This window comes from Harmonia axyridis, chromosome 5 (genome assembly GCF_914767665.1).
Source record: "Harmonia axyridis chromosome 5, icHarAxyr1.1, whole genome shotgun sequence".
Taxonomy (NCBI): domain Eukaryota; kingdom Metazoa; phylum Arthropoda; class Insecta; order Coleoptera; family Coccinellidae; genus Harmonia; species Harmonia axyridis.
The window spans coordinates 17083754-17111072 of NC_059505.1; positions in this window are offsets into that span (position 1 = coordinate 17083754).

Below are 27319 nucleotides of genomic sequence, written 5' to 3' on the forward strand. Positions count from 1 at the left end.
GCTTTTGGAGGCTTTTTGGATAATTAAGTGCTGAATTGAAAATATCGAAAAATTATCAATGTTGAGTATGCCATTTACAGTTCAATATCACCACAAAAATCTCAGAGGATTTCAATTCAATCCATGGAGCGGTTTTTTTGTTTCATTCGATCGAATTTTCAAAAAATTAAAGGATCACGATTTTCGATTCGAATGTTCATAATCTTCAACAAAATGAAGAAAAAAATTTTCAAGTTTTTTTTTTTTATTTTTATCAATAACCGAAGAGAACAATAACAGAATACATGAAATAATTTTTTTTCTTTTAAATTTTTTTTTTATTGACTTCAAATGAATCAATTCAACATGTCATTATCATTTCTAATACGATTCCGTAATTTTATTCCATGATCTTGATGATAAAAACCAAATTAAATTCGAAATAAAGTTGATATTACCAAGGGTATTCCGAAATCGATCTACTCGCTTTTCAGAAATTGCATATCTCAACTATTCATCTATAAAACTTTTACAACTCTAAAAAAAGCCAGTTCATTCTCGAAACGAATTTGCAAAATCTGAAAATTATTTTTGATTTTCTAACATGGTTAGAATGCGTGATCCTTTAATTTTTTGAAAATTGGATCGAATGAAACAAAAATACCGCTCCGTGGATTGAATTGAAATTCTCTGGGATTTTTGTGGTGATATTGAACTGTAAAACGCACACTTAATATTGATGGTTTCCTCGATATTTTCAATACGGCGCTTGATTATTCAAAAAGCCTCCGAAAGCCCTTTTTTTATCAACTTTTCAAATTGATGTAAAAAACGAAAAAAAATTTTTCCGATAATCCAATAGCTACTTCTTGTAGAGAGAATTCATTTAAGATTTTAAAATATACCTTGAATGGTCTGTAGGCCAAAAATAAATACTGAAAAAATTTCGCAGAAATTTTAGATATTGTATTCATTAATATTGAGCGGTACATGTTGCTTGAAAAATGTTTTCATCATGAGATCTTTAAACTATAATTTTCAAGCTTCCAAAACCTTTTTTTCAAATTGAGATACGACCATTGTTATCGAAAATACAGCCATTTGAAAAACCGCTACAAATTTCGAATTTTATTTTGATCCTTTAATTTATTCCCCTAGTGTATGATTTACGATAATTGGAATTGGAATATTCCACAAGAGAATATTCGAAGGCTCATCACGAACATGCCAATACGCTCGGAAGCTGTAATTAGAACAAGGGGAGATCAGACGTCATACTGATACTGAAATTTTCATAGTTTCGATTATTTTTTCAATTTCGAATTTTTTGATTTTATCAAAAAATGTATATTATTTTCATACAAATCGAATAAATAGTTTTTTTGGGTAAATATCTTTTTTCTACCATTTCAGAAATTTCATGAATCTCCTAAAGATTTTGAGTAATGAAGGTATTTGAAAAGCAATGATACAGTGACCCGTTTTTTCGGCTTGTCAGTGTATATTTGTGGTACTCAACAATTACCTTTTTATTTCAATGCAATAATCCATGTAGATTATCATCTTTCCTCTGTTCAGTTCTACATTTTCTTTCTTGAATTTCAGTTCTTTCAGCAAATTTATCAGATGTTCTATTCTCACTATTATCAGCAAGGGTGAAGAGAAAAGAATTCCAACTGCAGCAAAGTGTGGTGTGCAGAAAATGATGAATATTGTGCTGTATATGACAATCAAGAGTCTCATCCATTCTTTCACTTCTATAGGATACCACATAGGTAATGCCATACCACATACATAGCGAGGATCAACTGATTCTTTTTCATCACAAAACCTGTTCTCCATATAACTTTCTATAGATACCAAAATTGTATGGAGAACAAGTGATCGATACAAATATCTTGTTGTCTTGTCTAACATTTTTGTCATCTGCAAATACTGACTCCTTATTTCTGGTTTGATTTGACTCAAGTCTTGAAAGAAATCCAAAAGTTCATCAGCTCGTATTAATGCCAATGTAATTGAAAGAAAGTACATCACGCCATAATTGATAAAACACATATCCTGAACCATGTCAATCAAATCATCATCTGAAAAAAAAAACAATCCTAAAAAGGGTTATTTTTAATGCAAGTACAGAAGGCCATAATATTCTTCAGTTTTCTACGGGTGAGTTCAAAACTCAAAAACAAACCAAATGATGATTTTTGTATGAAATAGTGTTAGAATGCGCCTTCTGTACGAGTATTATTCGAATATTATTTTCTCTAATTGAATTAAACATATCCATAAATATCTTTTAGTGATTTTTCCACTCAAAGATGTTGGTTGGTGGAACTGTTTTTTGTTTCCCAAATTTGACAGCTAATATATAAATCAGTGTGAACAAAGTTCCGAGTACAAATATATATTAAGGGTGTTCAATACCTTGTTCATACCACTGCTATTTCAGTGCTAATCAACTGTATTTCCAATTCCAAAATACAGGTCAGATTCATTTCATTTTTTGAGTCAACAATGACGTGATAGTGAACTTGAACGTATCGTCTCGATTTTCAAAAAAAAATCGATACTATTCCGCAAATTGAACTTTGAAATTAAACACATTCTTTAAATGACTATTCAGTTTTAGAGAGACTTCTCATTTCAAGTAAATCAACGTTAAATGTTCAGAAATATTATGAGTTTTGAATTGGTGCAAACATTTTTTAAAAATTGCTTGATTTGCTCTAGTTATTGATGATTTTCATTTGAAAATTATTATGCTTTTTGGAACGCCTCCCAAAGGTTTACGCCTTTTTGCAGCGTAAACGCCAATGGAATCTTGAACTGTATTTTATGGCTCGAGATGAATGACACTCTTATGATGAGGGTAGGGTTTCTCTGGTTGGCTAAAATTGTGGACAATACTAGTTCATGTCAATATTGCAATGAGGAATAGGGATAAAAAAAACTTGTAATGAAATCATTGTTAGAATAACAAACGATACTGTTCCTTAAAATATGTATGCTAGCTGATTCTATTCGTAATGATGTCTAGAGAAATACATTTTGAGCGTTTAGTAGCATGAAGAAAATTTCAAAAGTCATAAAAAATTAAGATGAAATATGGGAAATTATCAATTATTTGAGATATCTGAAAAAAAATTCTCAGAAAAAAAAAATTTCTTTCGAAAAACTCCCTATTCCCGAAATTCTATCTACAATATTTATCGTTTTAATTTAACGGTAAAAATAGGCAATTCTCAATTAAGGAAATTTTCTCGTATTTCCTTCATTAATATAAACTTAAAAAAAAAAATTAGTAAACATTTTTCGCTTCGTGAAGCCATTCTTGTATACATACCATTCTCTATGAATTAAATGGAATAAATTTTGAAATATCTAATCCGAAATATAAAAGTTTCATTGAAAATGTTGATGAACTCATTTACTACATATCTACAGTTTTAAGGAATAGTAATAGCAAGTGCCAGATAATAATAGAATAGCAATAGTTGTTATAATTTAAAAAAAATCAGCTTGGTTCATAATGATATATTTCAAATTGCCTTTTTTTTTCTTCAATTTTTGCTTATCCTGAAGATCTAGTTTATATTGAGGATCCCTTATTTTTGAGCCTCTAGTATGTCTTGGGTCATTCATTTCAGGTAAAACACAGTTCTAATTTTTGTTCGAAAAACTTCAATGTTGACTTCGATAAATAAAAAGTCCTTCAAAGTCCACACAACGAAGGCATTTTTCTCTTTCAGCTATATTTAATTGTCTCTGAACTTGAAAATAATAATTATGACTTTGTTTTAATCGATATTCCAGATCATCATTTTTTCGAAATATGATTTGTATCCTTTCAATAGCGACCTTTATCATATTATTTCTTATTGAAAAAGGGCATTTGATTTCAATTGAATGATTATTTTTTTCAACAACGCCATCTGGAAAAGCACCTAGAAAAGGCCATTTTTTCATTAATAAAAAGGCCACTGTTTGTGATCTTCGAGCACAATTCGTTCTCTAATAGACGCTCCGCTCGATCTTCATTATTTTCCCCCATTTTTAGGTTTTGCAGAAAAATGTTTATATAAAATGCTTTCAACTGTTGAGCAATAACTTGTCATAGGAGGCATTTTACATATTTTTCCAAATATTGAAGCCGTCAACAATTTCCTCCTCTGCTGATGCCAATCAGCGAAATCAGTTTGAAGCCATGTTTTCAGCTCAATTTCTTTATGAGCTTCTCCTGTTTTGATTAAACACCTCAAGAATTCAGCCTTATATTATTGGAATGTTTCCTCGTCCATGTCTGGTTTTTCACGATTTCCTCAATAATTATTATCTGACCCTGCGGAGAACTGTAGCTTCCAGCCCCTTCTTCTTTTCCTTTTTGAAGTCACTCTACTACGTTCCATTCTCTTCAACGTTTGTCCTGGACTACGACCTATCGTATATTTGTGTATAGCGTATAGTGGTTTTTTCTTTGCAACAACTGCTGCCTACCAACGTCTTTGGTAGCATCTTCTAAAAGCGTAATTAATTCTTTTACCTCCTACTCTTTGACCATAGTATTGAATTGTTCCACAATGTTTGTTGTTACATTTTCTATGAGACTTCTGGCATGTAGTGCTAAATATCTCACCGCCTGCATAATTTTCTCCTCTATATCGACCTGTCACAAATCTTTCATACAGTTGTCTTAATCAGACATTTTTTTTTCACCAAAGTAGCCTAATTTGGCACAATTCTTACGTTCCCCAAATATATGACTGACGCTATCAATAATATCCATCTTCAAAAAATTGATTTTCTCTTCATGCGTTTCTCTCTTTTCTGAATTTTTTTCATATTTTAATATAGGCGTTCTGCATCGTAAAATATTTTTTCGGCCCTAGAGCACTACGTGCTTTCGAGAGTTCTCGTAATTCTTTACAGTAGTTCCTCAGTAAATGATTGGTACATTCTATTTTCTGAACTGTACAATGTTCATGAGATCTACTATCAAGAATTTTTTTTTGTGACAACTATTGCCCTCTCGGCAGTCATTTTGCTGTATCAAGTTGTACATAGGTAAACTGGAACAAAATCCTTCAGCTTCCATGGCTGTCGAAGATGAATTCCAATTTTTATAGCATGTATGCTCTGTTAGTGTTTCATTTCTAGTTTCAGCTCTTTGACATATTATGCAATACTTATTTTTCACACCCAAGCATAAAATTTTTCCAGTTTGTATCCAAACAATTGTAGAAACTAAGGGGGGGGTGAATTATAATTTCTCCAGTTTCGATATGATCGTTCATCCCAACTACCATCACAAACTACCGTTATTGAAGGTGTACGATTTATGTCGGTACTTCCACATTCGATCGCTTATTTCGCTTCTTCTGCTGCGGCTTCTTCCATAGATTTCAACGCTATCTGTTCCCAGGCATTACATACTTCATTTTGTACTCTTTTATTTTAAAATTATTATAATTATGATCATTGTGAAAAATTTTGAATAATTTTCTGTTACCTACTTCTGAATAAACTTTCTTTTTTCTTCTTTCTTTCTTTATACAGTGAAAATGAAAAGCCAGGGATATTCATATCATACCTATTTTCTTCAGCTGTGCATAACCATCACCAGAATGCATGACATTTCTGACGGCGGCTGTGTTTATATCAAGTATTTGTGGATGTTCTGGACAAGTAGATATTGTTTTCGGAATTCTACATATATCGCATTGGAAAACTAATTTCTACTGAAACCCAATTTTTATTTCCTTCATCAAACGCATATTAGATAAATTTCATTAAAAAATAAAGGAGTGACTGGAAAGTTCTTTCCGAGAATCTATGAGTTGCCGAAGATAAACAATTCGGAATTCATCCAAAGGTATTTCCCAGCAAAAAAGGTTCAATTCAATACACATAAACAATTATAAGGAGAACTGCACCGGCCAAATAGAAACCTCTAGTAATACCTCAACCCCAAATTGAGAATACCATTCTAGGAATTCCAGTTTGAAAATGCGTTATTTTAATGTCAGGTATCTATAGTTAATATTCTTCATTTCTACATAAAATTAGTGAGTAAGAGAAATATACGTAAAGGTACAAAAATAGACCATTTTGAATCTTTAAACCGAAATTCCTTTTTTTCGGGTACCTATGCAATGCTGAACCTACGTAGAATTCTAGAAACTGTCAAATTGTCCAGCAATGAAATAATACGGTACACAAAAGAGTACCGAATAACCTTTATTTATAACTGATGTTTATCTGATGTGGCAATAAAATCTTGAAATAACTCAAACAAATTTACACGAAATCACTTCTTGTTAACTTCCAAAGTATTGTCCTCAAGCACAATACCGAATCTAAGAGAGCTTCTGAACTACCCAAATTTTGAATTATATGAAATATGGTAAAAATAAGATAATTTGCCAGCAATCATTACATCCGAATCGCTTTCCTTCAATAACAGACATTTATTTTTTCTCAAACTTACAAAACCTTCGGTCCGAAGTAATTAATTGACAATTGAATCCAATCCAAAACCTATCATGAGAAATATATTTCTTCATTCGAAAAAATAACATGAAAATCGGTCATATGGCTTAAAAGATAATCAATGCTGCAATAGGTATAAGCGACAAAATATTTTTTTGTTCATGACAAATAATTCGGGTTTTCAAGAATATTTCTCCTAACGACGGCTACAAACCACGCCCCTCAGGGAGGAGTAATGACTTTCCGTCCACAGTTTTGGCAATTTTAAGAGATTTACAATGACACATAGAATTTTGAGTAACTATCATGTAAGATATTACTTATTGGTATCATTGGAAAGGAGAAGAAATAAGCTATGTCCATGTTGTATTAGATTTTCGAATTGATGTCAACTGAAGCGACAATAAATAATTCAAAATTGGTATTGCAAATCGTACCATCTACGACAATAAAATAATTAGTTTGCAACTTGAAGTGAAATTATTACCTGAGGAACATACTACGGATAAATAACTTTCAATATTGTTTTGAATCATCTCGATAGCGTTTGCCGTTCCTGAGAAAATCAAGACCGAATTAGTTAAGAAAACGCCTGAATTTGCTCCGAATGAACGGACTCTTAAAGACAAAACCTCACTGGCACAGAGATTGTGTAATGATTACACAAACTTTCTGAGTGGCATATTGCCACCTGCTAGAGGAGAATCAAAATAGCTCACCAGAGGTGAATTATATTGAGATGGAGCAATAAAAGGCTAATAGCCTGACTGCACTTTTGCAGTCTTCTCTTTAGAAAGAAGTTCTAAGTGTGTATAGTTGTTTTCAATTGATTGACGTTAGTAGAGTTGTTGATTTTCGTAGAAGAAATGCATTTTTTCCCTTTTCAACTAATTCTGTATCATTGATAAATTGTACTAGGTACCTGACTTTGAAATGCATTCTGAGCAAATAAATAAATAATTTTGATATTGAATATCATTCATCTGAAACTAACGGACTAACGGAAACTAAACTTCCTCCGGTGGTTTTTATGTTCAGAATCATCACAAGTGAACAACGGATTAATAAAGAAAAAGATTTCCTTAAGAAGGGTCTATACCGTTTCAGCGTTCAGTTCAAAAATGAGAATGCTTTATTTTACGATAGAGACCATCGATTTATATGAGGTTTTCACTATTATTCTTTTGGAAGAGTTAGTCAGTGCGGAAAGACCTTATCAATTATTCCTTTTGAAATGAAAAAATTATAGATGAATTTTTTATTGAAGAATAAATATACGCATTATAAAACTTTCCGAATAAACATATTTTTAAGAATTTTCACAATTGTCTTATCATAGGACAAGAAGGCGATTCTGATAAAATTAAAATAAAGACGCAAAAACATATATCAAATTCTTGCATGCGGTAGAGAAGGACGGTAAATAAACGGAATGTTTGATATTGTTTCACTCATTCTGAAAAGTTGTGCGACCTCAAAAACGCCGAGGGAAAAGAACTAGTTGAGCTTTGGCAGATCAGGTGAATACCACGTAGTATAAACCCTTTCTTATTTGATTGATTCGGTCTTCACTTGATGGAAATTCATTTTAAATAAATAATAATACACTGCTGATTTCCACAAAATTTATTGATGTTAAATGACGACAATTGTTTCGCTACACTGTAGCTTTTTCAAGTCGGATGCTGAACTGAGCATTCCTAAGGCCCAGTTTCACCAAATGCTTTAATCTTGACTTAGCTCTTAAGTGAGGCCTTAGATCACGATTAATGTAATGTAGCGTTTCACCACACTCCAAAGCGCCATTTAATCGACCAATCGCGATTTAGCACTAATCGGCCATTTTTGGAGGATTACAACCTTTCAAGTTGAGATTAATAATTATTTATCAGTATGGAACTCTTGTCTATGTAATTATTTCTCCGGAAATTTCTAATTTTTGGGTCAATTTTATCAAAATATATGACTATATGTATAGGCTCAATATTTCCCATTTAAAATACACGTAAACTTTGTTTTTGTGTTTTATGAAATTTATTGCAAAGAATAATTTATTGATATGTTTGATTGAAATATTATTTAAGAAGCAGTTAAACTTGTTAATAAAAATAAATAAGTTAATAAAATTACTTATATAGTTTTTTTTCCAGAATGTGTGGTTTTGTGAAATGGGATAATTTCTTTTCAACTTCTGCAAGTTTCCGACATTTCGAAGCACATCACTCGACATTTTCGGCAAAAATTAACTTTGTTTTTTGTTTACAAGATGACAAATGTTTTGAAATGTTATGAGTTATGAATGAATGACACCTGACACCTAGCGTCAATGGTGGTCATCACTGCTAATACGAATACAGAACACTATATAACTCTTTGTTCACAACGTTGCCAAATGGTCTGACTATTTAATCGCGATTTGGTTAATCGCGATCATCTTCGGACGGGTTGATGCATGGTGAAACAGAAAACACTGTTAAGCCTGCTTTAGTAACAAGCGGAGTTTAATCAATCTGGGATCAAGTGCTGTTTGGTGAAACTGGGCCTGAAGTATAACATTCATTTAAATAGGTATTGACAACATAGTTGAGGAGAAAAATGTGTTTTAAATGAGGTAATTAACATTATATTGGAGGGTGCCGCTGGTTATTCCAGGATTGTATGAAGATGTTAAGTAGCGGTGATCTATTTACATCTGTTTGTTCATTCAAAAGGACCTTCTTGGAATTGTACCTGTTTATTTCTAGAGATTCTAAGAGTGTGAGTCTAGAACTCTTGTTTTCTGTATGGAGGATCTGGTAATTATTGTTGAACTCATGTCCGTATTCTTTCAGGTGGTTGGCGTATGTAGAATGAGTGGTGTTAGATGTGAAACTCTTCTGATGTTCATGGATTCTCTTTTTGAAGGATCTTCCGGTTTGGCCTATATAAACCATGTGACAATCCCCACATTTTAACTTGTAGACTCCAGATTTGTTATCTTTGTTTGTTCTATCTTTATTATTTCTGACGAAAGTTCCCAAATTATCTTGTCTGTCTTGAAGGATACTTTGAGATTGAATTTATCTTTGAAATACTTAGCAATACGCTCGGAAGTTCGATTAACGTAGGTTAAAGATATATACTTTTTGGTGTCATCTTTTATGGGGGAAGGGTACGCTAACAGCAAAGCATGTTTTATTTGTTTATTGAACAGGATCTTATCTATGATGGTAGGGTTATAACCGTTATTGATTGCTATTTGTTTGATTAAGTTTAATTATGTGTTGAAATGATCGTGATTCATAGGTATAGTTATTAGTCTATGGATCATAGAATTGTAAGCGGCCATCTTGTGACTATATGGATGATTAGAAGTGATGTTATATTCGTTATGAGTGACACGGGTCTATAATGTGAATGGTGGTATCAGTATGGGTAGGTTTGTGAAATATACTGAAGTTATGTGTGTCGTTCAGTTTAGAAATTGAAATGTCTAGGAAGTTTATTCTACTATTCATTTCTTCTTCTACTGTAAATTTCATGTTAGGATGTATTTCATTAATAAACTTCATAAACATGCTTAATGCTTAGCTGTCTATTAGTACCTATAAAGCAACAGAATATATCGTCTACATATCTGTACCAATAAAGGAAATATTTAAATAATGGATCTGTATGGATTTTCTTTTCTAAATTGTCCATGAATAATAGATAGAAAAAATAGATAGAAATATCAGAGATCGTGTCAACGAAATCATCCATAAGAAATTCCAAATCCAAAGTAAGAAATTAAATTCACTTATCCATAGAAATAGAAAACCGAAAATACAAAAACCAAAAACTAAAATTTATTCTCCACACCAATTTTACCCTAAACTCATTAACTTATCTAACATTAAATTTGACGAAAATGAAACAACCCTACTTGAAAAAGGATTCAAACACAATCTAAAACATTGCAATGAGAAATCTTTGGAATGCTTGGCAGTTAGTTGACTCGAAAATTGCTATCAAGTCAATTCTCACAACAGACAATAATTTACATTTAAATTTTGATAAATATAACATCGCTAATATAATTAAAACAAAAAAACCTCGAAATCCAAAGACCAAAAATTAGTTGAATCAATCAAAGAAAAAAGCAACTTGAATGAATTAGTTTTCACTCGAGCCGATAAGGGAAATAGTATAGTCATAATACCGAGAAATGAATACATTAATAAAACGAAAGCATTTTTAACCCCTGATAAATTCAAAATAATTGATAAAGACCCAACTGAACAGTTTCAAAAACAAATCAAAAACCTGATAAACCAATCAGTGAGCATATTTCAGAACATCCCAAAATTCAAACTCACCTTAATGAACCCACAAGCTCCAAAATTATATTCATTATTAAAACTACATAAGCAGAATTACCCGATTAGACCAGTAGTTTCATTCACTACATCTCCTAGCATAAAATTATCTAGAATATTGATCCCTATCATTCGAAAAGAAACAAAATTTCACGCTGAATACGCCATAAAAAACAGTTTAGAATTAATCAATAATATCAAACATATCCAATTGCCTAAAAACTCTAAATTCATTTCGTTTGACGTACAAAATTTATTCCCCCGTATCCCCCCAATAGAAACCATTCAACTAGTCGAACAACTACTCACTAAAAATAATTGCAACCCTATCATAAAAGTCGATATTTTAAATTGTCTTGAAATTTGTTTAAAACAGAACTACGTTCAATTCAATGAAACTATTTATTGCTCCGACGAAGGTCTAATCATGGGTAATCCTCTAAGTTCAATACTAGCCGAAATTTTCATGGACAATTTAGAAAAAAAAATCCACACAGATCCATTATTTAAATATTTCCTTTATTGGTACAGATATGTAGACGATATATTCTGTTGCTTTATAGGTACTAATAGACAGCTAAGCATTAAGCATGTTTATGAAGTTTATTAATGAAATACATCCTAACATGAAATAGACAGTAGAAGAAGAAATGAATAGTAGAATAAACTTCCTAGACATTTCAATTTCTAAACTGAACGACACACATAACTTCAGTATATTTCACAAACCTACCCATACTGATACCACCATTCACATCACTTCTAATCATCCATATAGTCACAAGATGGCCGCTTACAATTCTATGATCCATAGACTAATAACTATACCTATGAATCACGATCATTTCAACACAGAATTAAACTTAATCAAACAAATAGCAATCAATAACGGTTATAACCCTACCATCATAGATAAGATCCTGTTCAATAAACAAATAAAACATGTTTTGCTGTTAGCGTACCCTTCCCCCATAAAAGATGACACCAAAAAGTATATATCTTTAACCTACGTTTATCGAACTTCCGAGCGTATTGCTAAGTATTTCAAAGATAAATTCAATCTCAAAGTATCCTTCAAGACAGACAATAATTTGGGAAGTTTCGTCAGAAATAATAAAGATAGAACAAACAAAGATAACAAATCTGGAGTCTACAAGTTAAAATCTGGGGATTGTCACATGGTTTATATAGGCCAAACCGGAAGATCCTTCAAAAAGAGAATCCATGAACATCAGAAGAGTTTCACATCTAACACCACCCATTCTACATACGCCAACCACCTGAAAGAATACGGACATGAGTTCAACAATAATTACCAGATCCTCCATACAGAAAACAAGAGTTCTAGACTCACACTCTTAGAATCTCTAGAAATAAACAGGTACAATTCCAAGAAGGTCCTTTTGAATGAACAAACAGATGTAAATAGATCACCGCTACTTAACATCTTCATACAATCCTGGAATAACCAGCGGCACCCTCCAATATAATGTTAATTACCTCATTTAAAACACATTTTCTCATTACCTCATTTAAAACACATTTTTCTCCTGAACTATGTTGTCAATACCTATTTAAATGAATGTTATACTTTAGGAATGCTCAGTTCAGCATCCGACTTGAAAAAGCTACAGTGAAGCGAAACAATTGTCGTCATTTAACATCAATAAATTTTGTGGAAATCAGCAGTGTATTATTATTTATTTAAACCCTTTCTTAATATAGGTTTATCTTTTATTTAAAATCATTCGAAGCCATTTATCCTGGTTTATTCGTAGTTTTTTGTAAGTGGACTTGCATACCAGAAAGATGGCTCAACTCTTAGTTTGTATGTTGTTAGTTTTGAATTTCTACTCAGTTAACTATTTCTGTTGATTAATGGAAAGTTGTTATGCATGCCCTTTGTGATTTATTTTAAATCGTGCATTAAAATTCAATTTTTCAATTGGGGTTGGGCCAAAATTCGCCAAAACATCTCCAATGTACTTTATTACCGCCTGCTTTCTTACCTTTCGTATAGATGCCGCTACCAGCGTACGTTCATCCGGTAGCCAGCCGCTACTCTTTTAAAGTGCTGCATTTTGTCAAATTTTTTCGAATAAAAGAGATGAAATTTTGTAAATCGAGTTTCAGATAATAACATTTTTTTTATTGATGATGAAAAACTCATACAACAAGTTTCGAAAACATCCAGAAATTGAAATCGTCCAAAATATTTCCGTGACACGTAACAAACGAAACCATCTTACAACGTATCGGCGGAGAACTATAATATCTCACTACTGTAGAGCGCAGAAAACTGGAGTATTTTGGACACATCATGCGGCACAAAAAATATCACTTACTTTAACTTATTCTTCAGGGAAAAATAGAAGGTAAAAGATCACGTAACATTCGAGCATGAACTGGGATGACATCGATAGGATTATTTAGAGCGGCGGTGAACAGGGTAGTGTGGTCCAGTCACAGTATAGGAGCTCTATAGTTCCTATACTGTGGTCCAGTGTGATAGCCAATATCCATAGAGGATAGGCACTTTAAGAAGAAGAAGAAGAAATCTTTCCAGCTGTCTCTTTTTGATTATGACTAATTATTTGCTACAAGGTTTTTCATGTTCTGATATACGAGTATAGTATATCCAAAGTCACTTGGAGGAAGATGAATATTTCGCTTATACAAGGTTGGTCCAAGTTTCCAGAAATTCCTTTGGGACCAGTGAATTTATTGCCTAACAATACTTTCAGATAAACCCCGGTATTTTGCTGATCGCGGTATCCACTTCAAAGGGACATCTATGGCCAAGCGTTTTTATGGACTAGTTCAAGTGACTTTGAATAAACTATACCAATGAAAGAATAAAATGTTTCTCTTACTCTTGATAATTCATTGACATATCAAGTATTGAAGTCTAGAAAACCCCACAAGACCCTCAAGCGGGTTTTTCTCTCCACCGAATAGCAACGAAAGATTTCTTCGAACCCGTACTTTTAGCCGGCGTCATTTCGGCGTACAGGGTGTTTCACGTAAGCGAATCACTAGATTTTGAGGAGCAAAATTGGAAAGTTACCAATCGATATGATAGTTTATTTAACGGGCTATCCAAATATGTTATCGGATAAACTATTGAACCAAGGCATGGAGATTTATTGAGGAAAAACCATTGTCCAAAAAAAATGTTTATTTACAGATTTTACTAGTTATCAAAATAAAAGTTCTATTGACAATTTCTCACCTATTGTTTCTTCATTTGATCTTGCGATTTTCAAGGAAACGGAATTTTTTTTTTTTGCAAAATATATTGCTAATGAGAGTTGCACAAGTTTGACTTGAATATTTGAGATTGACTTGAAATTGAGTCAAAGTCAAGTCAATCTTTCTTCCAAATGAGTCGAGTCAAATCGAAAAGGACAATGGTTACAGGTTCAAAAATTCAAACTGTTTCTCAAACTAGTTTGAGAAATATTTATTTAATAAATATATATCAATGTAGATATACATTAAATGGTTAAAATATTTATGTTGAATATATTAAGTTGGCAAAACAAATAACTATATTAATTCAAAACAAAAAGAGAATACATTACTTTGAACTTTTTTTTAATCAACTTGTCACCTCAAAATTCTTCGTGAAAAGTGAAGTTCTTACTTCAGTACTTCTTAATACAAATTAAGCGAATGCTGTGAACAAGAAATTTGGTACTAGAGCCCACTGCAAATAAATATTACAATTACAATGAAGCAACTGAATGAAGGACCTGCCGTCCAAAAACTCTTTTGACAATTTTGGATCCAACGTTTTATGTTTTTACCACCACACACTTGATTCGGAAGGCTTATTCCTGCGAAAATTCTACTTCGTACAAGTTTTTGTGGCTCTTCATTAAAATTCGTTAAAGAACTAGTTCCACTATTGGCATTTTATACCGTTGTTCTTTATTTCTACATAATTTGCACTTTACAATTTTCATCGTTTCGGAATCGCCTGCCGCAACATAAAAAAATATGTATATTTATTTTTCTTGTCGATTAATTTTGCCTCGTCTACAGATTTTTTTCTTATAGATTTTGGAGGAGGTTTGATCTTCGAAATCAGACTCAATTTGTTCTGGTACATATTCCGAGCTGCATGAGCTAATAAATAATGGTCTGGTCTGAAGATTCATTTCCTTGTGAGGTCATATTGTAATTGATTTTCACAGGATTTTAGGAAAGTGGGTTATCCAAAACTAAATACAACTAATGTCAACGTTTCGCGGATATATTTCCACTTCTTCAGGGCTACAAGAGAGAAATTTACGAAGATTGAATAAAGTACAATCATTTCTTCAGTTAACATTAAATTATCAATTTCTTAAACTGCTTCGAAACAAATTCTAAACACGTATATAATAAAAGATGATAAAAATATATAGATTCAATTTTTTTTATTTATCTTATTATGGAATTGACTAAAACATTACCAATTAACTCGTAAAACCTTACCAAAATTGAAACTTATGTTTTCCACATAAAAGATCTCAATATGAGCTTGTTGAGCAAATTGAAACAGAAATAAGCATCAATTAGGAGAATTTTGTCGTGATCTTCCATTAAATCGATCATCCTCTACAATACAAAATGTCACCATCAATGAGAGTGTCAAACTGATGTGTACTAATAAATAATGTCCTTCTATATATAAACTATAACTAATTGGCGGAGTAGCAGAGTACACGTTCAGACACGTTGCGCGATATAAAATTCAAACTATTTAAAAAAGTTTGATTTCAAGCTAAACCTATAAAGTCAATTGTTTTTACATAAAAAGTTGGATTTTCAAGTCAAGTGAAGTTTATGAGTAAAATCAAATTAGTTTGACTTGAACGCAAAGCCTCCGCCAGATAAAGGAAAATTAACACAATTTGCAAAAGGTTCTCCGTCGAGAAAACTGCAAAAGATAGTGGATCTAATAAATAAAGGAAACTTTAGACACACTCCAACAAAAATTGAGTGAATACTCTAAACGACCGAGAAGGTACAACGAGAGCTATAATCGAAAACATGACAATATATATGATTTTTGAAAACTCCGAAAAATGTTCATTGGCTGCTGAATGAACAAACATAAAAAAAAACAGGGAGTCCTTCCAGCGCCGAAGATATAGACAGTTTTTGGACCGATCAACTGTCAACGCCGACCTCTTTTAACTTCCAAGCGCATTGGATAAGAAGGGAGGAGAAATCATGTGAAACCATAGAAAATATACCACCTATTGTCATAACGTCTGAAGAACTACAGGAAATCGTAATATTGAAGAACACTCACAATTGGAAATCCCCAGGTCCAGATGGAATTCACAACTTCTGGTTGAAGAAGTTTTGTCCGCATGGCCGGCTCTTCGAATCCATAAGTAGCATAATATAAAGTCCAAGAGGAATGCCAATATTTTCAACAACTTAACTAATACCGAAAGATTTTCAAAACACTATGGATCCATCAAAATACAGAGCTCTAACATGCTCACCAACAATATACAAAATCATCACATCATGTTTAGCATATCGTTTCTACAATCATTTTTCTACAAGATGGAGAGAAAAGCCCCTGCATGGAACACATTTCAACGAGTTGAGCTATCCAAGATCAAGTGATCACAATGAGAAATATCTGCAAGGATATCATAAAGGATTGTACTATTACTGACGATCGATGCCGATATGGGTGTCCAACGAATGAGACAATCCAACATATCACGGGAGGATGTCTAATGTTCGTAGGAAATTAATATAAAGAGAGACACAATGCAGAAGGAAAAATACTACACCAAGAATTGGCAATCATATTAAAACTAATCCATTCTGCCATATCTACTAAAAGTACCAAGGAGAGACCATCCTGGAAAACGAAAGCTATTAACTGTACTGGGATCGTACAGTTTTGACTGATAAAATAGTCCCTCACAACTGACCAGATATATTACTAGTCGATAAACATCAAAAGACAGCAATACTCATCGAAATAGCGAACCTTAATAACAATATAATGTAAATCCATTGGACATTGATATCGACTACGGGAAATTGATAATTCGAATTAACAACATCAGGCGTCAAAAGGAGGTCGAAAAAATTTCAAAATATAGGAACCTCGAATTTCACATAAGGCTGCAGTGGGGAATTATATCAACGAGAACTATTCCAATTATCATCTCAACAACTGGACTATTACCTAAAAATCTCAAGATAAATATCTAGCAATTAGGACTAAATGAGAATTTTTCTAATAGAATAGAATAGAATATATCTTTATTTCTGGGTACTACAACAATAGTAAGAAGAAATAGTGTCAATGCAGATATACAATGTATGAGCTACATGTTATTAAATTCAATCATATCATAGGGTTCTAAGTTAATTAACATTTCATATATTGCTTTTTTGAATTTTTTTGAGTTTGTTTCTTTACGTATGTGCATAGGCAATTTATTAAATATACTTAAACAAGAATAATGGCAGTTTTTCTCAGTTATTGTGAGGTGATGTTTAGGATATACATAATGTGGATTTCTACTTTCGGTTCTGCTTGAATTTACATTATCAAAGAAAAGTTGTTTATTTTGGAAAAAAAAATTCAAGCATTCCTGGATATACACTGCATAAATTGTGAGGATTTTATTATTTCTGAATAAACCTCTACAAGATTCTCTAAATTTGAGACCGAATATAATTCTCAGGATCTTCTTCTGAGTTGTGAAGATGTTGTTGATGTTCCTATTAGATCCATAAAAAATCATTCCATATCTCATTCTCGACTCAAAGTTGGCAAAATATACTGTTGTCAACGACGTATTGCTTAGGTATTTGGATCATACCCTGATGGAATAGCATACTGAATTAAGGTTGTTATTTAGAGTTTCTATATGTTCTTTCCATGTTAGGTGTTCATCAAGTGTTATTCCTAAGAACTTAGTTGTTTTCTGTATCTTGAAGTTTGATTCTTTGATTTTAATTTCCTCTGGTATACTCTGCCTTGAATGATGAGTTCTGAAGCACATTATGCTGGTCTTGTCTGCATTAAGTTTCAATTTACGAGATTGTAACCACCGTTCTATCTTGACGAAAGTATTTGCTGTGTTGGTCAACAACTTTTGAAAGTTTTCATCCCAAAGCAACAAATTTGTATCATCCGCAAATAATACTATCAGTTGTCCCATATCAGTTATACCTGTTAGATCATTAATATACAACAAGAATAGAATGCATCCCAATATGCTTCCTTGTGGTATACCCTGTTTGATGTAGTTTTTGTCTGATTTTACTTCTTTCCCATTTTCTACTATCATTACCCTCTGTTCTCGGTGTGTTAAGTAAGACCTAAACCATTTTGATATCTGTCCTCTTATTCCATATTGCTCCATTATTTCCTACAATACTTCATGATCTACACTGTCGTATGCCTTCGAGAGATCGAAAAAGAGTCCAAATATGTTCATTTTCTCCTCCATTGTTTCCACGATTTTTTTGACGAACTGGAAAATAGCAGTATTTGTCGATTTGCCCTTGACAAATCCATGTTGATTTTCACTCAGTATGTTGCACTTTACCAAAAAATTTATTAGTCTTTCTCCCATTGCTATCTCGAAGATTTTGAAAGAGACGGCAACAGGCTAATAGGCCTATCGTTTCCAAGATCTCCTCTATCTCCTTTCTTAAATATTGGTTTAACGAGTGCAATCTTAAGGTTTTCGGGGAATATACCATACCTAATTGAATTATTTAATATATATGTAAGGGGCTCCACTATTTCCTCAATTGAATCTTCAACTATGCTTGTAGGGATGTCGTCATCTCCACTGCTGTTTTTATTTTTAAGTTTCCTGGCTAATTCTTTGAGTTCTGCTGTAGTAATTGGATTGCAGTACATGGATTTGCTATTTTTAACTTAAATTCTGTGGTGTTAGTTTCTTCCTGTATATTTTGAGCGGCATTTATGAAATATTCATTGAATTCATCTGCATGTTTGTGAGGATTTTCAGTTGTTGGTAGTTCATTTGGGGTTTTAGTAGTAGTAACAGTCCTTTATTGTTCATAAACGAACAAATGGCCATCGACCTAAGGTCCTTCAGCCTTTTGGGGTTTTATTTTTAATGGATTCACAATATTCCACACAGTCTTACTTTTATTATCGGAGTGGTAAATCATTTTTTCAAAGTTTTTTCTTTTATGTTCTTGCAAAATTTTGTTATATTCTTTTTTTGTTTGATTGTACTGAATTTTGAAATATTCATCTTTTGAACTTAAAACGAATAGGAGATCTAGTTTAGACTTTATACCCACAATTTCAGGATGGTTCATGTTGATATAGGTTTTCTTCTTTTTCTTTCTCATTTTTTTTTGGGAACACCTCATTGAAAACTTGAAGAAACTTACTATAGAACTCCATCCACTGGCTGTTCACGTCCTCTTCTTTTATATCGCATATTTCACTCCAACACATCTCTCTTAATTTTTCTCTGAATAATTGCCTGCTTTCGACTGTGTACATCCTTCCATATGTGCCCTGGTCTTCGTTGATTGACCAAAATTTCAATTTTTGAGCAGTATGGTCTGAAATTTTAGAGTTTATAACTTGGACTGTATAACTGTTATTGTAGTTTGTGAAGATGTTATCTATACAGGTTTGTGACGTCGGTGTTATTCTTGTGTTCTGAAATATTGATTGATGGAGGTTATAAGACTTTAATAGATTCACAAATTCAGCTTGGTTTTTATTGGTTTTTAATAGGTCTATATTGAAATCGCCGAGGAGAAAAACCGTATCCTTTTCTGGAACTAATGTGCTAAGAATTTCATTAATTTTCTGGAGAAAAATATTGATGTCACCATTTGGGGGTCTATAGATGTTAATTATTTTGATTTTATCAATACTAATCTTACCTTCAATTGCAGCACATTCAATATGGCCTTTTTCAGATACTTGCCCTAGATTTTTCTCTTGAAAATTTTCCAGGTCATCCCTTATATATATGGCACATCCACCATGTTGATTTTCTGCTCTACAAAATGCACTCAAAAGGTTGTAATTTGCAATTGAGTAGTTCTTAAGTTGGTCTCCAGTTTTCCAATGCTCACTTAGACACAATATTTTGCAGTCTTCATGTTCTTGAAGGAAAATTTCCAATTGATCTACTGCGTTCCCTATTGATTGTACATTTTGATGTATAATTTCGAATAATTTCTTTGGTTGGTTGTGATTTGTGTGACGTGACATTCTTCTGATATTTTTTTTTTCCTCTTTCTGCCTGTTATTTCCATTATTTATTCGATTATCTATAAAAACATTATCTGGACACCTTTTCTTATATAGTTGCATATTAAATCTTTCTATACCCACATCTTCCGGCCAGAATTGAGGATTATACAATTCATCTTTTTTTCCAAGTGGTACTCTAATCAGAAAACTTCTAAGATTTCCTTTTTTGTTTTCAAATATTAATTCCTTGACTTCTACATTCACGGTTTCAAATCCAGTCTTTTGTTTGATATATTTTTCAATGCAGTTCTCTGTTACATGATTTATAACTCGGTTGATGTGAAACCATGCCTTTCTTTCTTGACCACTAAAGCTTTTATTATTTTCAGGAGCTTTACATGTGCCTATTAGGTTTTGTTTTGGTTTTCTTCGTCCTCTCCTTTGTATTACACTCCATCCATCCCTACTTGCCATTTCCACTGTTTCATTACTTTCATCTGGATTTTTCCGTTTTTCTTCACCTTTGTTTATTCTGTCAAATTTTCCCAAATTTATTATTTCAGTCATTCTCTCTTTTTGGACATCCTCCAATTCTTTATGCTCTCCTACAGCTTTCCCAACTATCTTGAGGCGATTTTTTTTTGTCCCCTTACGATCATCTATTACAGTGGATGATACGCGCTTTCACATTTTGCACATTTCACTGGTTTTACCACATTTTTGCGACAATATTTGCAGAGCGCATCAGACACGACCTTCTCTTCTTCCGCCATATTTATATATTCAGGAAGTTCGGGATTGATACGTAATCTTCCTACACTACCGAAGATTGATTTGCCGGAATTTTCGGGAAATATTAGAGAATGGGAAACATTTTATTCAATATTCAAAAGTTTAATACATGAAAATGAGTTACTTACGGATACTGATAAAGTTAATTATTTAGTAGGTCGTTTGAAAGGATCTGCGTTGACTATTTGTTCTTCATTAGCTCCTACTGGAGAAAATTATGAAATCATCTGGAATTCGCTTGTGGAAAAATATCAGGATAAGCGCGCTCTTGCAACTAATTATCTACGCCGAATTTTAGAGTTCAAATCGATACAGGGTGAGTCATCTAAGGATCTCAATATATTTTTGGAAAAATTTGATTGTGCGGTACAGGCTTTGAAAAAGCTTAAATTAGATGACATGTCGGACTTGTGAATGTGAATGTGATTAAGTTTGTGAAGGAACAATCGAAAATTTTGGCTCTGAATCAGCAATCAACCACTAGAAGAGGTGATAGCTATAAAACTCGTAATTCGAAATCCTTTTTTGTACATCAAAATAATTCTTGCGTAGAAATGGATCGGTCGAATATATGTATTTTTTGTAATCGGAAAAATCATTTGTTGAATAGATGTGATAAATTTAAACAACTGTCGCCATCTAAACGATATGCTACAGTCCGGGATAACAACTGGTGCTACAATTGCTTATCGCCAAATCACGAAGTAAGAGACTGTCTTTCAGACAAATTATGTTTAGAGTGTTCCAAAAAACACCACTTTCTACTACATTTGGGTCGTATACAGGGTAAACTGGAAAATTATCCAAATTCGAAATCGGATTCGAATACAAATACGTTGGTTTCAACCAATAACAATTTTTGTGCTACTGCTTTGGGCGATCGGGATACTCATACGGTTTTATTGTCGACGGTTGTGGTAAATGTTTTGAACGGTTCGGGTGGTTTGAAAACAGCTAGGTTTTTAGTAGATAGTGGCAGTCAGGTTAACTTACTTATAGGTGTTGTAAGAAATTAGGATTGAAATTTTCACAATGTTCAACGTTAAATCGGCTAAGAATCTGATCTATAAGGTAATAGGTACTCAGATACAGTTAAAAATAGCGCATTTACTCATTCAAAGTTCTTCCTCGATAACTCTTGAAGTATTCATTTAAGGTAAAGCGTTTGCTTGAGTAACCCCCACTATTCTTGTTCGTAGAATCGACTGAAAAAATTAAAAATATAGGTTCTAATTTGAAAATCTTGAGTTTTGATGAATTTGTGTTGTCCAAGTTCATGATCTCCCTATGAAACCCTGTACATTTTTGGTTCAAACCGCAAACATACTTCATATTTGCAGAATCGAAAAAGAAAAATATTTTCTCGAAAAAAGCATTTTCTGCTGAAATATTGACAAAATTGTGAGTCCTCATCTCCAGCATTTTTCCATAAGAATCCCAAAAACTCATGAACCGTTGAGTTTTAACCCAAGGTATGGCGTTTTGCCGAAATTGCCATCAAAAAAGCTATCTAATGATGCAACAATATACTGGGTGTGCCATTTGAATTAAGGAAGTAGCAGTCTGTTTCCGGTATAACCGGAAGCTGAAGAGATCTGAATATATTTTAGGGAGAAAGATCATTGTCTCAAACCCCAATATGCAAATTTTCAGCTAAAAATTATGGATAGTTTTCCATAAACGTCATCCCGGTGAATCACCCTGTATTTTTGGCACTCTGTGTTAACTTGGTTCCAAATTTTTAACTTTTTAAATTTTATTTCACTTACCCAAATATGATCGATAAAAATGACCGCATAAACCAAGAATAACAGGCAATCCCATTAAAGTCGATATTGAGAAATATTTCATGACCAATTTCTTATCTGTTGAATTCCCATCATCAGGAAACATAAAATGTCTTTGGGAGTATCTGAGTAAAGCTTTGTAAACTATTACATCATCTGCCCTATAAATCATTTCGAAAAGGAAAAATTGTTTCAATGCCCTGATATTTTTGAATGAATCGGCTAATATTTCGGTATTTATATGTATAGATTGAAATATATGAATATTTAAATAAGACAAATAATTCTTATTTCATTCCGATACCTCAGTAATGCTCAGATATGATGAATTATTCGAATGTATTTGATCTGTTTTGAGTTTTGTGTTTACACACCTCATTAAGTAGGTTTGTATGGTAATATCCCAGAACAAAAATATCTCGAGAATCAATTTTCATTTGAAAAAACATTCTTATTCATTAATGGAAGTTTTGTTTAATTTGTTGGAGTTTTTCTTGCACAATGGATAATTTGATAGAAAACCCCACTAGTACAACTTTTCTAATGGCGTAGATATGGGGGAGAGGGTTACTATTTATTAAAAACATCACCCACGACTAAGACTTCCAAATTTCAAAATTCTCGCCAAGACGAAGAACGAAAATGAATCAATAATAAGTTAACTTTTTTTTGGATTCGACACGACCATAAAAAAATCGTTTATGGCTTATGACCTGATTATCATTTTCAAGATGATTACTTTTATTGCATTCCGTAATGCAATAAGGCGGAATATCCCAGGATATTTCTTATAAAATAAAGTATAAACAGTACTATTATGATATTTTGAAATTGAACATTTCAATACCTATCTTATAGGAGAATGAGAAAGTCTAACAAAGTTCGATGATTGGTAGTTGGCCAGACTGTAAATGATAAAATTGAATAATTTTCTGAAAATATGAATGCTTTGTGCCGACAATTGTCACAAATCACAATTCCTTTTTTCTAATCATACCTCTATTTTTTATGCTTGCGTTGTATTCTACAAGCGAATTTAGTTTCCATATCTTGCTTTTTAGTTTTCATTATGAAACTTATTTTCATATTTTGATCTCGTGAAATAAGACTTTTTCTAAACCTCCGATGTTGTGATTCCAAAAATGATATATTTCATTATTTATGGATGCTAGATATTAACCTCTTGCTAGTATATTGTTATTTCACGAAATAAAGTCCGAAAATATTTCTGTAAAGTGTTTACATAAAAACAAATATATAATCTGAATTATTTTTTAAAGTGTTTGACATGATATTTCGAACAACCTTAATGAAATACTATATGGACATATTAAACTTTACGGTTATATGGGACATTTGTCGCCTGGAATTTTCAAAATTTTCGAAGAAATTCAATACTAGGAGTGAGTTTACATCTGTTTGTTCATTATAGAATTTCGTCAATAGTTTGGAAATCCCTGGCGTGGTGAACGTCCAATACACCTTTAAAATTTATTTGGACCTATTTAGTATTTATGTTTCTTCAGGCAATGCTCATATTTTTGTCACTTATTTAAGGTCTGTTGAAATGTATGTATCCTGATTATGTCACAGTGTTGGCGAAACAATTGTCACAAACAGTAAGAGATTTGTGGTAATCACTTCGTTTTATTATTTTATTATTCCGAAAAATTTCCATCTAGGCGAGTTTCTATCTTCAGAAGTGATTACGGCTGTCCGCTGTTACTGTCGGCATGTTTGATAATTTTATTACCCATTTTTGTTGCTGCTAGACCCGAGGGTAGACCGGGGTGAACACATTTTTTTAGGATTTCTTCTATCTGAAGTTTTTTTCCTTGAATCGAACCAGATTATTCAGACACTGCAATTTGTCTATGAAATTTCATATATATCATATATTTTTTTCCGCCGACGAGAATACGAGATGTGATATAATGGAATATTTTCAATCGAATATTATACACCATCTGTTTTAAATGGGATACCATTTGTAGATTCATCCTTTGTAGTTGTTCTCAGCTGACAGCTACCAAAGACTTTTTATGATTTTATTATGTTTACGTACTTTCTTCTAGAATCGTGTAGAATCTCAAAGAACAATGAATTGATTCATCGAAACAGTCTAGGCATCCCAATTCCCAATCGTCTCGATCAGATTCATAAAACTTCGAAAATCAACCAACTGATTTCTTCCTACTAAAAATTTCATGGAATTGCGAAAAAACTACTAAAAAGTAGATTTCTACTAAATCTGGTCACACTGTTCTGAAAATAAAATTCCGATGCTGATAAGGCAAGCCTGCAAAATATGTTTTATTTTATTTTGCTATCATAAAAATTATTAAGCTTTGTTGGAGAATCATAAGAATAAAACGATGACTTTTATCTTATAAATTGAAATGAGTTCATTCATTTTTATTATCCAATCCATATAGGCTGTTCCAACATTGATGCGATGCTCAGTTAAGGGCTGATATTTTTGATTATTTTTCGACACAGTAACACGAGGTTCTATTAGATTAGAGCTACATTAGGTATCTAATTGTTTGGAAATATACAGGGTGTACCAAAAAAGTATACCTACCTCGATTAATAAACAAATAATTTTTCATGGAACACCTTCTTTTTCATTGAATTTTCAGATTGCACGGAATAAATTAACCTAAGTTGGATCGCTCAAAATTTACCGTTTTTGAAATATTTCGATTTTTTATAAAGTGAAGAGGCTTTGGAAGATCCTAACGACAAAACGAGTCAATTACGTTATTATCGGGCATATTCTAAATGGCATAGCCTGCATTTTATTTTCTTATCAGGTAGCAAATATTAGTATCTTTGAAAATTTGTCTCCTGAATGAAAAAATAAATTATAGGGTGTACCAGTTGAATAAGTCCAATACTAACTTTCGAATGCGTCATCAATGAATTTTATCATTTCGAACACCCAGTAGAGTTTTCAATGATTTTCTTTCGAAATCTCATTCAAATAAATTCCTTCATTACGAAATTTCAGCGCTTAATAATTTTGTTTAGACTATCTAGGTATATCTAGTGGTTCTAGGAATTTCAAGCCTCAACTTTTAATTTCGGTCTGTAGAATTTCAATATTATGATTGAACGTATGTACTCAATCCAATGAAGGATTGAAATATATACAATTGTTCTTGCAGTTAAGAAAACTCTTTAGATGTTCATTAATTCTAATCTGGAAAGCCTTCCTGTCGAATATACCTATACATTTTGGCAATCATGACAGGTCAACTGTTGATTTATCATCTTTGGAGGTACCTAGTAAACATGTTATTTGTTATGAATTTCAAAACAAATTCAAACGTCAGTTAATTCCGCGCAGCTCGGTCAAAAAGATTTTACCTGGTTATATTCATTCACCTTCCCGGTTAGTAGTTTCAGACGAATTGTGTTCAAACTGTGAAGAAAATACTAGTAAATAGCAACAAATAGGTATTCTGAAGGATCTACGAAATATTAAATATTAGGTACTTGGGTATTTAAATAAATTTAGTGAAGTTATTAAAAGTAATAAGGCGCTTATTTAGCTCTTACTAGATTGAATTATTTAGTTTTGAAGTATTCAATAAGCAAATATCCTGTGGATAATAAACCGAGTGTTAACATTAGAGTTTAAGAAACAATACGGTAGCATTCATCTGAGAAATATTTTTTGAAAATAAATACGAAAAAAAAACATTACACCGCTTACACGTCAACAAACACATGAGTTGAAATCTATAGTTATCGTAACTGGGGAATGAACCGAATTTTATGCAAAAAATCGTCGATGAGATGCAGATACGATTCCGAAATAAGTCAATAAGAAACTATAAAAATTCGAACATCTGCGTGATATCAGGCAAATACACGAATCTGACAAAATGAAAAATTCGATCAGCTGAAACAGGAGAGCAGTCAATGCCATGTTCGCATTTTCAACTTCAAAGAAACAGGAGATGATACGAATATTAAATTATAGAACAGCCAGTTGTTGAATTGTTTAACTCCTAAATGAACTAGGATTTCGAACATAATATAGAAGAATGTTTCAAAATCGAGAAGCATACAGAAACACAAGGGGGATTTTTCTCAAATCACACAGCCCTACAATCTAAATCAAACAAAAAATATACATCAAGAGAAGCTTCTCAAGGGTACTGACGTGGTCAAAAAAGGATATCTAACGCCTTTGAGACTGCAGCTTATTGATGAAGATATAAGACGGTTAAAACTGTCAAATGTTTGGACTTACGATGGGAGAGTTATTATCATTATTAAACATCGATTAAAGTTTAGGCAATAATAATATAGTTTATTCTCGATAAACATTAATCACAGAGGCGTGAGCCTTTAAGTGATTTGTAATACAACTTATAAAATCAACCATAGCCAATATAAAACATACAAACTTAATAATAATTCTAATGTTACAGGAGTAAAGCTTCAATTAGGATCTTACATAATTAATGGTTTCAATGACGAAACGCATCAAGACAAAAAGGAGTCTCTGGTCTCTCATCTACAAAATAGTCGAACTAATGATTAAGTGTAGGGAAGGTTTTCATTCGATAGTAGTCATTTCAGAATAATATTTTAAAAAATATATAACGCTCTTTCATTATGGGTTGATAATTGAATTAAAATATTCCCTTCCTCTTTCAATTACCCATTTCTTCAATTCAGTTCTACGTTTT